The sequence below is a fragment of the Nerophis lumbriciformis genome, linkage group LG18 (assembly GCF_033978685.3).
Source record: "Nerophis lumbriciformis linkage group LG18, RoL_Nlum_v2.1, whole genome shotgun sequence".
In the NCBI taxonomy this organism is placed as follows: domain Eukaryota; kingdom Metazoa; phylum Chordata; class Actinopteri; order Syngnathiformes; family Syngnathidae; genus Nerophis; species Nerophis lumbriciformis.
Window position 1 is genome coordinate 32,104,001 of NC_084565.2, and position 6,000 is coordinate 32,110,000.

Consider the following 6,000-nt stretch of genomic DNA (forward strand, 5'->3'; position numbering starts at 1 on the left):
GGTTTGAATCGAGGATTGTGTTGAATGAAAAGTTTATTCTAAATAAAATCGGCACCCCGAGCTTCAGAATCTAATTGAATCGTGAGTTGTTGTAAGACACATAGCCCTAGTTTTTAGGTGTCTTTGCATTTTGTTTAGGATCCCACCATGGGATGCATCATTGCGGAATGGGTTGACACTAAAATACATTTATCATTAAAATAATAGTAATAACTGGCTGGCTTCTGTTTCTTCCCCTCCATTTTTCTGCTTTCTTTTGTATCTCCAGTTATCATTACGTATATATGAACAACTGTATTGTTGATAATAGAGATAATTATTGGTATGGTTCATTATCAATAGCGCTATTTCTATTGGTATTTGTATTGCTCCATTTGTAGTGTAATAATGCTCATTGTCATTTCTGTATTATTTATTTCACTAACTGCTTCTTTGCTATCACTTTTACCATCATATTTGTACATATCCTATTTGCTGATGTTGCTCTATTGTTGTTGTTGTTGCTGTTATTGTTGTGTTTGCTGTTGTTTTTGTCTCTCTGTCTAATCCCTCTCTTGTCCCCACAATTTCCCCCTCTGTTTTCCTATTTTTCTGTTTCTATCCCCTCCTGCTCCAAATAATAATATGCACCAAATAATAATATAAATACATTTAATAAAGTCAAATACAAATAAGGCAACAAGAGAAGTATCCCACACTTCTATTTTCTAAAGTAAATTTGTACAGCCGATATGGGCATCTACATCAACTATATGATTTCCCTGAGAAGCTGGACAGGACAAAAAAATAAAATAATAATAGTAATAACAATAAAACAATAAATAATTAAACAGAAAATGTAAATAAATAAAAACTAAAAAAAACAACATTACGTTGTATTTAATTACAATGTATTGTGTTTTTAAATTGACTGATTTTTTTCAATTTGGTTGATTGTATTGTAATTGAAATAAAATCATCATAAATTAAATGGAAAAAAATCATATAATATTGTGAAATGTAATAATTGAAATACCACAGCACTGGATCTTGTTCGGACAAGTTACATTTAATTTAAAGGGGAACATTATCACAATTTCAGAAGGGTTAAAACCATTAAAAATCAGTTCCCAGTGGCTTATTTTATTTTTCGAAGTTTTTTTTAAAATTTTACCCATCACGCAATATCCCTAAAAAAAGCTTCAAAGTGCCTGATTTTAACCATCGTTATATACACCCGTCCATTTTCCTGTGACGTCACACAGTGATGCCAACACAAACAAACATGGCGGAAAGAACAGCAAGCTATAGCGACATTAGCTCGGATTCAGACTCGGATTTCAGCGGCTTAAGCGATTCAACAGATTATGCATGTATTGAAACGGATGGTTGTAGTGTGGAGGCAGGTAGCGAAAACGAAATTGAAGAAGAAACTGAAGCTATTGAGCCATATCGGTTTGAACCGTATGCAAGCGAAACAGACGAAAACGACACGACAGCCAGCGACACGGGAGAAAGCGAGGACGAATTTGGCGATCGCCTTCTAACCAACGATTGGTATGTTTGTTTGGCATTAAAGGAAACTAACAACTATGAACTAGGTTTACAGCATATGAAATACATTTGGCAACAACATGCACTTTGAGAGTGCAGACAGCCCATTTCAGGCGCGCTAAGAACATATATTTTTCCACGATTTCAGCACTCAGGTTAACCATACCTAAATAGACACAAAATACTGCATTACACAAGACTACCCGAATGTACTCGAATGATTGAAAAAAATAAATGTTTTTAAGCTAAATTATTGGTAAACACAGTTTATGTATAATAATTTACGTAAAGCCGCGAGTAATGAATAAAGTTTTCATCAATTAATATATTCTGTAGACATACCCTCATGCGCTCTCTTTTCCTGAAAGCTGATCCGTCCAGTTTTGGAGTTGATGTCAGCATCTGCTTTGAGTGTCGCAGGATATCCACACATTCTTGCCATCTCTGTCGTAGCATAGCTTTCGTCGGTAAAGTGTGTGGAACAAACGACTGACCATTTTGTCGGCTTTCCCCACACCCTCGTATTTTGAACAAATTTCGTCCAATTTCTTGCCACTTTCGTATCTTTGGTGCAACTTGAATCCGTCCCTGTTCGTGTTGTTACACCCTCCGACAACACACCGACGAAAGTGAGAAAATGGCGGATTGCTTCCCGATGTGACGTCACAAATAATAGAAAGGCGTTTAATTCGCCAAAATTCACCCATTTAGAGTTTGGAAATCGGTTAAAAAAATATATGGTCCTTTTTCTGCAACATCAAGGTATATATTGATGCTTACATAGGTCTGGTGATAATGTTCCCCTTTAAGAACTTGCACACAAAGCAACACTGGAGGTGACTATGACGTGCGTATTTTCTGCACATGCGTATTAGGTCGCGTTGCGCCGGGGGACGGAGGGGGGCGAGGGGGTCTTAAACGACCACTGTGTGTGTGTGGACAAGGGTAAGGTTAGGTGGGATTCACCCTACGCTGATACTACCTCCAACTGGTCGAATATTGACGACTAGCTTTTCTTTATAAATGGTACAAACAGATAATATTGCAATTTCAATATTCAAAACAATACACCTTTTCACATTTGCAAAGCAATTAACGCTCTATGATAACCTTTGCATGTTTTCCATGACTAAAACCTTTAGGTATGTTGCCAAACATGTGTCAAAGTCATTCTAATTCGGGCTACAGTGTGCACTTTTTGTCCCGAGAGTGTGTGACCTGAAAGGACCAGACAGGTTAATCATAATATGATTTGCCAAATCAGCAAATAACGCTTAAGAGTAAAGACCAACTCAGTGAAAAGAAAAAAACCTACATAATAACTCTGGGTAACATTTTTTGAAGGGAAAGTCACTAACTGCAAGCTTGTAGCACATTTTGCTTCACTAAAAACCTCTTAGATACTGTAGAAGATGATACACAATACTATCATTTGGGTCAACATGTTCATTTTTGTTCTGAACGACGCAATGACTAACACATGTAAGGACTCCAAACACACTGAGTCACATGGTGGCCAGAAATGTTACTCACTAACTAGCAATGATGCTAACACCGACAAACAAGCTGATAGCTTCCAAGCAGGTGGATTAGAAATAACTCCAAACCTAATTGACACCAATAAAATGATAAAGTTCCTCAAGCTAAATGAGATCCTGAATATTTAGGATGACTGTCCAGCACTGTATTGATTAACTCGAGGCAATACATGAACATGATTAGTCTGCCAAAAGGCAATCAACCGAGCTTTGTTCTGACATGTCATGCATACGCTGTAACATTCCAGTAAAGGCCTTCCTGTTCAAGTTCAGTTAGTTCCAATACACACGTTTGACAAAACATACTTTTTCCCCCACCTTTTTTGAGGTTGTATTCAATTTAGTCATTTGGTCTGTTCGCATGCTAGTTAGCGCCTCAACATGCTTACATTAATAGCCCTTTACGTTACATGTAACTCAAACTGACCACTTAAATTCTTTAGTTTTCTTTTTTTTAATGAAAAATAACGGTAGAAACCCAAACAGAAATAGACAAAGTAAGTGTTTGAAATCAAAACATTGCTACTACAATGCTAGTATAATAGCATCAAGCATGCTATTTAGCCAAAAAGGCAGTCATGTCAATACAAAACTGAAACGGTCATTAGAACTTTTTAATTTAATTCATCATTAAATTTGACCAACCCTTTATTTTGTTCTTTTCTAGCGTTTTCAAAAAATAGGAACCTTAAAACCAGTGTAGACAATACAATTTCTAAACAATACACACCCTACACTTGTAATTGCCACTAAAACTAATATACAATAGTTGTTTTTTTGTCTGTTTCAAGCATTTTAAAGTTGTAGGTACAGTACAAAATGTTGTATGAATTGAGAAAAAGAGTACACATCTCTCCTTATATGCTAACATATTAGCAATTGGGCTAATATGGTACAACACAGGCTCTCTACTTCTATTAAAGGTGCTATTAGCAACCAGAGGGTGCTAACTTTCTAATGCGTTTTAAAAGCATTACATCTCGACCTCTTACGGCTTTTAGTACAATATTAGCTAGCTTTGTGTGTTGCTAGCTAATGATAGCGATTAGGCTAGCTAACGTTAGCTATGATTGAATGTATATTCTATCGTAACATAACATGACTGCAAATTATTAGTTGCTTCTCTGGGACCGGACAAATTCCTCGGGCCTACATTTTGTTCAATATAATTAGAAATTGTAAAGAATAAATAAGTTCCGGTAAACCACTAATGGTACACATAGGCTAGCAGGTGTGTCCTTGTTTGTTTTGGTTTGAAAAATGTAACTTTAAGGCAAGTTGCGAACAGCCCTCATTTAATTTCAACGACCTAAACTCTTCATTTTTATGATCATTTCAAAGAATCTAAAGTACTACAAGAAAATGTAGTAAAAGAAGACAATATGAATTCTGAGCAGTACGCACCCGAAACTCAATCCCCAACAAAACTGATATATTGACATTTTTTTGGTACCTTTCAAGCATTTTCAAGTTTCAAGTACGGCACAAAATACGTTGAAAATTGCGAGAATTAGTTCTAGTTACTTTTAGCATGCTAACACTTTGTGTGTTGTGAGCTAATGATAGCGATTAGGCTAGCTAACGTTAGCTATGATTGAATGCATAGTCTATCGTAACATAACATGACTGCACATTATTAGTTGCTTCTCTGGGACCGGACAAATTCCTCGGGCCTAAATTTTGTTCAATATATTCAGAAATTGTAAAGAATGTATATGTTCTGGTAAACCACTTAAGGTACACATAGGCTAGCAGGTGTGTTCATGTTTGTTTTGGTTTAATAAATGTAACTTTAAGGCAAGTTGCAAACAGCCCTCATTTAATTTCAACGACCTAAACTCTTAATTTTTATGATCATTTCAAAGAATCTAAAGTACTACAGGAAAATGTAGTAAAAGAAGACAATATGAATTCTGAGCAGTACACACCCTAAACTCATAATCTCCAACAAAACTGATGTATTGACATTTTTTTGGTATCTTTCAAGCATTTTCAAGTTTGCGAGAATTAGTTCTAGTTTCTTTTAGTATGCTAACACTTAAAAAATTTAACTTTAAAGCATGTTGCGAACAGCCCTCATTTAATATCAACGACCTAAACTCTTCATTTGTATTATCATTTCAAAGAATCTAAAGTACTACAAGAAAATGTACTACAATTTTAATTTTCCTGAGGGAACTCTCCTGAAAGAATCAATAAAGTACTATCTATCTATCTACAAGAAGAAACAATATGAACTCTGAGCAGTACACACCCGAAACTCACAATCCCAAACAAAACTGATATATTGAAATTTTTTTCGGTATCTTTCAAACATTTTCAAGTTTCATTACAAAATACTTCAAAAACTGCGAGAATTAGTTCTAGTTTCTTTTAGCACGCTAACACTTTAGCATGTGGGCTGTTAGCAAACGCTATAACCAAGGCTCTCTTCTTCGACTATTCATGTAATTTCGACTTTAACTCTTTATTTTTTTGTCTTTGCTAGCTTTTTAACGTATGTGTAGAAAACAAATGAGGGGAAAAATGAGACTTACAAACGGCACACGCCCCAAAAATCCAATGCTAACCTATTAGCACAGGGTACGCTACATGCTTAGCTCGTTATTACTTGCCATGTAATTGAAAGTGATTGGAACTAAGATTGTATTTAGAAGCAGAACAATCTGCTGGCAGATATGAGGCTGCCTCGACCGGATGAGAACTATGCGTACCGAACATACGCTGATGATGAGATACTATCCAAACACAACAATAAGGCGCTAATGAGATCCATGCACATGAAGATAAACCAGAACCAGAACCAGAAACAGGTTTTCCCTTAAGTATACTTGTTTTTAAATATAAGTAAGATTTCTGTCAAAGTAGAAAAGGCCAAAAATCTACTTACTTGACTTCATGAGCAGTGCTGCTCGCCTGGACAGGTACA

The 6,000-nt window shown here is 35.8% G+C and overlaps 1 protein-coding gene across 2 annotated transcripts in view; it reads right to left on the minus strand.

Annotated features, from left to right (window-relative positions):
* Positions 1 to 6,000, minus strand: part of lnx1 (ligand of numb-protein X 1) — a 114,782-nt gene that overhangs the window by 91,578 nt on the left and 17,204 nt on the right. For both annotated transcript variants that reach the window (XM_061978093.1, XM_061978094.1), the window contains one exon: positions 5,962 to 6,000. This exon is cut by the window's right edge and continues 196 nt beyond it. The gene's annotated coding sequence lies outside the window, so the exon portion shown is untranslated. The remainder of the gene's footprint in view (positions 1 to 5,961) is intronic.